The sequence below is a fragment of the Hipposideros armiger genome, unplaced genomic scaffold (assembly GCF_001890085.2).
Source record: "Hipposideros armiger isolate ML-2016 unplaced genomic scaffold, ASM189008v1 scaffold_181, whole genome shotgun sequence".
In the NCBI taxonomy this organism is placed as follows: Eukaryota; Metazoa; Chordata; class Mammalia; order Chiroptera; family Hipposideridae; genus Hipposideros; species Hipposideros armiger.
In genome coordinates this window covers 2,618,729-2,629,644 of record NW_017731531.1, presented here as the reverse complement: position 1 = coordinate 2,629,644, position 10,916 = coordinate 2,618,729, and positions in this window count along the sequence as shown.

Genomic DNA, 10,916 nt, shown 5'->3' with positions numbered 1-10,916 from the left:
CAAAAATGAAATACTTGGGTGTAAATCTAACAAAATATGTACAAGATCTATATGAGGAAAACTACAAAACTCTGATAAATGAAATCAAAGAAGTAAATAAATGGAGAGATATTTTATGTTCATGATAGAAAGACTCAATATTGTCAAGATGTCAGTTCTCTTCAACTTGATCTATAGATTCAATGCAATCCCGATCAAAACCTCTGCAAGTTTTTTTTTTGTAGATATCAACAAACTGACTCTAAAGTTTATATGGAGGGACAAAAGACCCCAAATAGTCAACACAATGTTGAAAAAGAACAAAGTTGGAAGACTGACACTACCTGACTTCAAGACTTTCTATAAAGGTACAGTAATCAAGACAGTGTGGTATTGGTGAGAGAATAAAAAAAATAGATCAATGGAACAGACTAGATATCCCAGAAATAGACCTACATAAATATAGTCTACTGATCTTTGACAAAGGAACAAAGGCAATACAATGCAACAAAGATTGTCTCTTCAACAAATCATGCTGGAGATTCACATACCAAAAAAACAAAACAAAACAAAACAAAAAACAAAAACAAACCCCAAAAAACCCTAGACAGAGACCCTTATTCTCTTCACAAAAATTAACTCAAAATGGTTCACAGACCTGAATGTAAAATACAAAACTACGAAACTCCTAGAAGACAACATGAAGGAAAACCTAGATGACCTTGGTTTCGGTATAGTGATGACTCTAGATATAACACCAAAGGCATGGCCCATGAAATAAATAATTGATGAGCTGGACTTTATTAAAATTATAAATGCCTGGTCTGCAAAAGACAATGTCAAGAGAACGAGAAGATAAACCACAGACTGGGAGAAATATATTTGCAAAATACTCATTCTGGTAAAAGCCTGTTCTCCAAAATAGACAAAGAACTCTTAAAACTCAACAAAATAAAGCAAACAACCCTATTATAAACAACCTAAAGATCTTAACAGACACCTCATCAAGGAAGATAAACGTCTGGCAAATAAGCATATGAAAAGGTGCTCCATATCATATGTCATCAAGGAAATATGAATTAAAACAATGAGATACCAATACACACCCAAAAAAATGGTCCAAATTCAGAACACTGACAGCACCAAACACTGATGAGGATGTGGAGAAACAAGAACACTCATTCATTGCTGGTGGGAATGCAAACGGGTTTCACCACTTTGGAAGACAGTTCAGTAGTTTCTTCCAAAACTTGACATACTCTTTATCATATGATCCAGAATTTTGCTTCTTGGTATTTAGCTGATGGAGTTGAAAACTTATGTCCACACAAAAACCTACACATGGATATTTAGAGCATCTTTCCTCATAATTGCCCAAACTTGGAAGCAACCATGATGTCCTTCAGTAAGAGAATGAATAAATAAATCCAGACAAGGAAACATTATGCAGTGCTAAAAATAAATGAACCATTAAGCCATGGAAAGAAATGGAATAGCCTTAAAAGCATATTGCTAAGTGAAAGAAGCCAACCTGAAAAGGCTACATATTGTATGATTCTAACTATATGACACCTTGAAAAAGGCAAAACTATGGAGACAGTAAAAAATCAGAAATTGTGAGGAGTTGGGGTGGGGAGGGATAAACAGACCGACCACAGAGGATTTTTAGGGCAGGGTAATACTCTGTATGATACCAAATGTCATTATACATTTGTCCAATTGATACAATGTACAGTACCAAGAATGAACCATAATGTAAACTGTGGACTTTGGGTGATTATGATGTGTCAATGTAAGTTTATCAATTGTAACAAATGTACCATTTTGGTGAGGGATGTTGATAATGGGGGAGGCTATACTTATTGGGGGACAAGAGGAATATAGGGAAGCTCTGCACCTTTCACTCAATTTCACTGTGAACCTTAAAAATAAAGTCTAAATAGAAAAACAAAAAAACAAATAGGAAGGGACCATTTAAGACTAAGAGACCTGAGCTTATTCAAAGGCATTGGAACACAAATGACACACGCGAAGCTTCCATTGTAAGATCCTCTTACAATGACAGCATTCTGTCCTTGGGGAACCTGCAGCTTCATCATATCTTTTCTCTGGCTGTATTAAACTTCAGAATAATTACTGTCCCTTTAACAATATCTTTTTTTTTAATTAATTAATTTTTTTTAAATTATAGTTTATTGGGTGACAATGGTCAGTAAAATTACATAGGTTTCAGGTGTACAATTCTGTAATACATCATCTACAGTATATATCACATTGTGTGTTCACCACCCAGAGTCAGTTCTCCTTTTTGTAACACCCACAAAGTTATAGCATGAAAAGATGATGTTACACAGAAAGGGAACTTTATTAATAAGCAAAAGAAGAGAGGGAAGAAAAGGAAGTTGAACACAGAATGGAAAACTCATGCCAAAGACTTATAGGAACTTTATTTTTTTAATGTTATTCAGAAAGGTGGAACTTGAAAGAGAACATATAAAAGAGTAATAGAAGGATGATATCAAACCATAGAGGGAATTTACAGTTTATAGTTAAAACCCATGGAAGGTAGGAGAACATCCACCCCCCCCCCTCAGCCTCTAGGCTATAAAGGTGGGAAGACAGGCTAAATGGCTCAGTCTCAGCTGATGAGATCCTCAAAGTCCCACCCCACCCCCAATTTTACTGCCTGGAACGTGGACTATGTGCTTGGCCGTATCTGTGAGCAGCTTCTGGGTTTTGAGGAGCTGCCCTTGCCAGGCCCCAGGCTGGAGAATCCCACTGTAGGCTCAGACCCAGGGAGAAGTGAGGGAGCCCTTCCTTACCTCAGTGTCTCCATTTGAAGTTTGCCCCAAGATCAGAGTTAATGCTGATCCTATTTAATGATTGCTTCCTTCATGCAGTCATTTTACCATGGATTGCGTCTTGTCAGTCTCACATTTGTAAGTTAGGTGCTATTTTTAATACTCCCATTTATACCCTCCATTACAATGGGGAAACTGAGCTGTGGCGAGGTTAAGTAACGTTGCCAGAATCAAATAGTTAGTGCTAATGTGGGGATTGAACCCACACCTCTCTGACTTCAGAGACTAATTAGGAAGAAAGCAGGAACTTAGCACCAGACACTTACTAGAAGGTAGATATGACTCTGGACCCATGTAGAACCATCATCCACCAGCAAACATATCATGAGGGTCTGCTCTGGGCCCAGGAAAGAAAAGTAAAAATGACTAAGTGCTGGGATTACCTGTGAATTTAGATTGGAGGGTTATGGCTATAGGCCAATCCCCTTAGAAAAGCTGTAAAGCGTAATGATTGAAACAAATATGAACTCTGTAGCCTATCTTGGTTTGAATCCTGGCTCTGCACTTACTAACTTTGTAACTTTAGGAAAGGTGCATAACCTCTCTGTGCCTCAGTTGCTTCATCTGTAAGATGGGATTAATGATAGTGCCTTAATCATAGAGTTGTGCGGAATAAATGTGTTAACACATGGGAAAGACTTAGAACAGTGCCTAATGTCAAGTGCACAATGAATGTGGCTACAAAGTCAAACAAATCCCACCTTTGCATCTCTTCAGGTTGCCTGGTCTTTCTTGATGGTGCCTCAAGTGTAGCCCCATAGCGTGTTGAAAGCAGAGACTTTCCTCCTGCAAGGGATGTAGAGACCATCCAGGCCCCTCTCTACACCTTGCACTTCGGAGTAAAGGGTCTTGCCTAAAATTACATAGTTAGTTAATGGAAAGGCTGGGACTTGGATCCAAGGAATAACTACTATAACCATAGCTGTCATTCTTCTGTACACCTGCTCGGTGTCAGGCACTGGAACATACACAACTTCACTAAATTTCTAAAATGACAGTGCAAAATTATTATTAATCTCTCTTTACAAATAAGGAAACAGAGGTTCAGAGAGTCTCTCCATCTGGCCAAACGTCTCATACATAACTGGTAAGGGAGGACAGGATTTGACACTAAAGTCCACAATCCTTCTATTTTGGTACACATACACTTTATATGCATATTTTTTGTAGGCGTAAGCCCAAACACCATCATGCTTGTTATTAAAAATAGCAGTGTAACACTTTGACAAATTCTGAACTTTGTTTTCATTTGAAAAAAATCATTTGCATTTTTAATTAAATAATTTTAATTACTGATATACACTTTTAGTTATTCATTTGTTAAAATTATAGTAATAGATATGAAGATTATTTCAGGGAAAAAAATAGGAATGAGTCAATGAGATATAACTTAAGTAATCAAAAGAGAAATCCTGGGCCAGCCGAGTGGCTCATTTGGTTAAGAGCTCGCTCAAGAGTTTGAGCTCGAGCAACAGCGGTTCGATTCCCAGCCCAAGCTAAGCAGCCACTGAGCTGCCAACTGGTGGCAGGATGGCTCAGCTAAAAAACAAAAAAGAAAAACGAGAGAGAAATCCTGTACAGTGTGTGATCAATACCATGAAAATCTTTATAGTAGCCACTCCTTAGTCTAGTTGCAGAGTAAAGTATCAAAGACAAATCAAAGTAAATGCTATATGTTTTCAGTTCCATTTTAAAAGTAATGACAGGCTTTGAGGACAATTGCTTTAAAATTTCTGTTTTAAAGAGATTTCTGATGATCTCTTTGTAAAGATTCCATTTATGTCGACAATCTTGTAGCATCCTTCCCCACGACATTTATCTGTGGCTTATCATATAGCTTGGGGGGGCTATCCATCACTGATAGCAAACATTAGAGGATATGTGTGTGTGTGTGTGTGTGTGTGTGTGTGTGTGTGTGTGTGTGTGAGTCTCAGACTCAAAGCCATCAGAGGAAACAATAGGGTCCAAATATAAATCAATAGAAAAAACCATAAAGGGCTATTTGCATATTTTCAAATTTTGATATCATATAGAAACAAGAATCTTGTCAGTTTACCTACGTCATTTACATGGCATTGTTTTTTTGTTTTTGTTTTTTTAGTTCATGCTCTCTTTCTTCACCCTGAGGCTGAATCAGGCACATGGCAGGCTTATTTCACCATCAACCTGGAAAACAGAGTCACCTCTCATTTCGGGGCAGGCCATGGTGACCACAGATGACAGTTTGGACACCAGTGTGAGTCAGGCTCATCAGGTTTCTGCCCTCAGGGAAGGCTGGGAGGGAGAGAAGCTTTCAGGGTATTTTTCAGCTCCATTTTTCAGGCGTGGCCACTCCCACTGCTTCCAGATGCACTGTGCTTCCTGCTGAATCAATGCGTGCCTTGAGGTAGGAGGTGATACGCGGCACATGCTAATTTTTAACTGTCTATGAAATTTTTACTCTTTAGACCTCGGGCATGTTAAAATTCAATAATAAACTTACCGATACTTCTAAAATACTTTTAAAGTTAAACGTTCATCTGGGGAGTTCCATGTAGATGGTTTGTCTTGAGAAATGCTTCATGGGACCCATCTGGGGTCATTCCCGGACTCATATCGGGCTGGCCTTTTCCTTGCAGAGGTCCTTTGACGGAATGTCCCAATTTTGAAGAAGACATTTCAAAGGCCCATGTAGTAGGCAAAGGAAGTAAAGATCTTTCCTTAAAATTCACATCCAGCCTTATTTCCCACCTCCAGAAGACAAATCCCATATGTTTTTCCAGCATTTTCCTCAAGGACCTAGTATTTGGAAGTGACCTGGAGCGCTCCCATAGTGTTCTTCAGAGTAGCAGATATGGAGGTACACAAAGGCAGAAGGTGCTCACAGATGTCAGATGTCACACCATCAAAGGGGAAGAAAGTGGCCCTGGGAAAAGGCAGTCAGCCTCTCTTTTTCTGAGGTTCTTCCTCAAGAAGGCTCCCCTCACTCCATCCATGTTGGCAGGTCTAAGTCAGATGACCAGTAGGTGTTTTTGCTTTCTGTAAGAACTCGCCCAGAATGACCGTTTCCTCATCTATCTCTTGGCATCTGAGTTTCATGGTCTGTGGAGTATTTGTACATGCTGATGGGTCTTCCTCTCCTTCCCATGGTTAGCCACAGGAGCCAACCTCAACTATGCTCTATCTTCTGCCTGTACGATCAAGGCTCCCTTTACTTTGCTGGATCTCAGATTAGCCATGGCCAAAACCCTGAACAAGGGAGATCCCAGATAAGCAGGTAAGGCTCTGGGCTGTGCACTTGTAAGAATGTCTGGAAGCCTTTCAGGTTACTATTTAACTCCCCTTTGCAGGGTTGGCTGCTCACTGTAACGTCTGATCAACAGACAGTGGGATCAATCTCCTGCCCCAAAGATCAGTCCAGGAGAGTCAGGGATCTCCAGCCTCTGCGTTCCTCCTACAGATACATCCCACAGGCTGGGGACATCCAGCTGTCATCACAGAGCTCTCTCAAACCAAACTTGAACTTTTAATACTTATTGATCCGTGAAAAGACCTTCCCTCTCTTCTTTGTTGCTTAGTGATAGTCACCGCCAGTTCAGTGGCTGTCCTCCAGCTGCCTGAAACTTCCTTAACAAGGGAAGTTGCTCAGGCCTGAACTCATAAAACTGTAGGATCACAAAATTCAACTAAAGATCCACATGATCTTGGCAAGGACTGGAACCAGAGAGCTCAGGTAGTCCAAGCCTAAGACTCATGGACCTGTTACTATTTACTGACTGGTTGACATTTTGAACCTTGTAGATATTTTAAATTTTATAATAGTATAGGCAGGATAGTGGTACATTCACATAGTGAAGTACTATAAATGAAATAGTCATATTGATACATCTCCAAAAAATATTGCTGGATAAAAAAGGTATAAAAGATACATACAATGTCATACCACTTATATAAAAGTTGATATACATAATATATGTTTGTAGAAAAATCATATGTATTAAAAGTGTTAATGCAAGAGTGGTGCTGTGGGTTGAGTTTTGTCCCTCTGCCCCAAATTCGTGTTCAAGTCCTATCCACTGCCCCTACCACCACCCCGTACCTCAGATGTGATCTTATTTGGAAATAGTGTCCTTGCAGATGTAATTAGTTAAGGTGAGATCACTGTGGAGTAGCATGGGTCCCTAATCCAATATGACTGGGGAGTTCATCAAAAGGGGGGATTTGGGCACAGAGCTGCATGCAGGGAGAACACCCTGTGAAGATGGAGTGATGCTGCCACAGCCAGGGGACTACCAGAGCTGGGAGAGAGGCCTGGAGCAGATCCTTCCCTGGTGCCTGCCGAGGGAGCATGGCCCTGTCCACACCATGATCTCTGAGAGCCTCCAGAATGGTGAAACTATACATTTCTGTTGTTGAAACGAATCAGGGTGTGGTACTTTAATATGGCAACCCCAGGAGACTAATACAGGTGGGAAGGGAAACACATGAGCTTTAAGATAATGCTTATCCCTGGGGAGGGAGGGAAAGAATGGGATTGAGAAGGGATATAGGAGACCTTTATTTCATTAATAATAAAAGAAAAATCTGTAGTATGTACGGTAAAATGTTATTAGTTGTTAAATCTAGGTTGTGAACATATGGTACTTGTATATGATTTTTCGTACATTTCTTAATATGTAAAGCATGCCAGAATGAGTCCCAGAGATATGCAGAGGAGTGTTTCAGCATACCTAAGACAAGCATGGTTGTTGTTTCTGGGTGCTTCATCTAAAGCTGAAATAAACTCAAAGCCCTACCCCATCTTTGGTGATAAAGGGGGAGCCTGCTGGGTCTGGGACTGAAGATGCTGAGAATCAATCCTGATAGGCTCTGCGAAGGACACCAGACAGCTGGTGTGGACTAGATTTATTTTTAGAAGCTGCTACTTTAGTTGCTTGTTGGTCCCTTGCAGGCTCTTTATAATTGAGACTGCATCATTCATTTTGCTTTGGGGCTGAGATGTACGGTTAGAATTTTACCAATGAGAGAAGTAGATGCTCGTGAAAAAGTATTGTCTCTGAAGCTAAAGCTCATACAATACCCTGGAGGTTGCTGTCCAGGGCAGTGGGTGATGTAATTTGATGTGTTAATACTCTACCTGGAGAGACTCAAGAATTCCTACTGACATCTGCTGGACCCTTTGAATACTTCCTGGTCTAAGTTAGACCAGAAATTCTAGATCAGCGGTTCTCAACCTTCCTAATGCCACGACCCCTTAATACAGTTCCTCATGTTGTGGTGACCCCCAACCATAAAATTATTTTCGTTGCTACTCTGTAACTGTAATTTTGCTACTTTTATGAATTGTAATGTAAATATGTTTTTGTTTTCCGATGGTCTTAGGTGACCCCTGTGAAAGGGTCGTTCGACCCCCAGAGGGGTTGTGACCCACAGGTTGAGAACCGCTGTTCTAGAGCAAAAGGACTCCCAAAAGGCCATTTGAGAAGCTCTGTGCCCTGGGGTGGGTCTGGCCGCGTGCTGAGATATGCAACTTGAAATCAAATTTAAGATCTTTTGCTCACTGCATACATTTAGCATAATACATCCGCGGCAGAACGAGGCAGGACATCTAGGGTATAATTAACAATCACTATTCTATGACAGTCTCAGCAACACAAATGCCAATTTGCTCGTCAAATTCCAAAGAGAGAGGAAAGGGTCATGTGGCAACCATACAAAACAAAGTCATTGTTTTCAGGGCCCAACTCAGCAATTGCTCTGTCCTTGTGAAGCAGGGTAGGAAATCTTGCCAGATTCTGGTCCACTGGGCTCTAGACATAAATTCACTGCCCAAACATCTCTCCAGCAAATTCCAATCCAACTGGGTTCTGTGGATCCTCGGGGGAGTCAGTAAAAATGTAAACGGGGATCCATGAACCAAGAAGAGGCAGTTCAGAGAACTAAGACGCCAAGTTCATTTGCTTGTGGCCTGCCAGATAAATGCCAATTGAAAGCTCTAATCACCATTAGGTTTTGTTGTTTCTTAATAAAGATAAGAAGAAAGCAAGTTATTACTTAATACCTGCAGTGTGCTTGACAGGGACACCTTTTTTTCTAAATGAATACATTTATATTTTCTTTAAAAAATAATGAAAACAATTCATGGTGGTATAAATGTTGAAAGCTACTTCTGTAGATAACAATAAAATTACATATTTTTTCTCCTGAAAAAGAAACTATTGATCATGACATAAATAACTAAATTTTTATCTCTCCCATACTTAACCAATTTAAGAACGAGTTGTATGATTTGATTTGAAATTGGAGTTTCAAGAAAATTTCTCTCGTGTTTGTCTATTGTGGGATAAAGTCATTTCTCAGAGTTCACCTGTTTAGGAGAGAGGATAGGGGAAGGAGATCACCATTTATTAAAGTGCTGGATACTTTACATGCCTCCTTGTATCTCATTCTTAACAGATTTTATTACACCCATTTTGCAGATGAGAAACTTTGTCTCAAAGAAGTTACATATTTTGCTCCAAATTTCATGACTAGTAAGTAGCATATCCAAGATAGGAACCCTGTTTTGTTTGACTTTAAAGCCCACACTGTTTCCCTTCTATAATATTGTTTACATTTGGTTATAATCGTTGGGTGCAAAAAATTACCAGATTCTAATTAGGACTCTTCTGTATACCTAAGCAATTGAAAAAATATATAATTCCAGCGTTCAGACTTGAATCCCTTCTCTGTGCTCCAACATGGGAGACACTCAGAAGGTACATAAGGCAGAAGGATTAGTGGGTGAAAAGTGAAGGCCATGAAGGTGAAGCTTTAGTGTTACAACCAAGATGGGCAGGGCGCAGTGGAAAGGAACCTTCGCGGCCAGACTGGCTGCGGAGGCCTGCCCCACACTCCCAAGACCCTGAGTCTGGCTCAGCGTCTATTCTGTGAGATGCCAGAGGCAAGTTTCTAACCTGGTCTGCCCTCCAAGGACACAAGGCTGTGACTATATAAATGTTACCTGGATTCATCCGCCTACCAGGCTCTTGACTTAGGTAGTTTAACAGACAACAATAGAATGCATTTGCAAAACATGCTTATAATAAAATGTGTGATCTAACTTATCCATTTCATAACTCTTTATTTAGTGTCTTTTTTTGATGTCATAGGACAGAATGCAGGTATACGGGCTGTCTAGATCTAGATATCAATCCTGGCTCAGCCACTCACTATGTAATCTAAGGCTATTATTTCATCTCTCTGCTCCATATCTATAAAATGAGAATAACACCAGGCTTACAAGGTTGTTGGAAGAATTAGAAATAATATATGAAATGCATCTAATACAGGCCTAATACTTAGAAGGAACAAATCAAAAAGCTAATTCTTATTGTTTATTTTATTTATATATTTAAAATGGTTATTATGTTATATTGATGCAATAGAGCCTATGATAGACCCAGGGGCAGAAAAATTGAAGAATAGGGAATTTTCCATGCCTTTGAAAAGAACACAGCTAGTATTGGAGCTGGATGCATAAACTTATAAGGGTGACAGGATGAGGTCGGTTCCATGACTGAGGTAAGGACAAAGTGCTCTGGGTGCACCCGGTATAGTTTGCTATTAGTTAACTTAAACATAACTATGTGTGTAAAGCTACAAATAATACAGGGTTTAAAGACATTGAAGGGCTAGTGCCTCCACTAATGTACTTCACTGGGGTAAAGCCTTAAGCCAGGAATCAATGGGCCAAAGATAGAAATTAAATTTCATTTCGTGCATCAACTCTGGTCATTGATAGTGGCTTCTTGCATGGCTCTACTGGTGCAAACTCTGAGAAGAGCAAGACAATATGTTCTTACTGTAGAGACAGCATGTGAATGTGGCCACAGCCTTGGATTCTGGACCCAGGCTGCTCTGTTGCTTGCTTAATCTTGGACAAGTTTCTTAACTTCTTTGTACCTTAGTGTCTTCATCTGTAGAATGCTAACAATAACAATACCTGTATCATGGAGTTGTTGTTAGGATTAAGTGAGTTAATTCAGTAAAGAACTTAGAACAGTAACACATTTAGCTATTATTTTCATCATCACTAACTAGTAATCCCTGCCGATG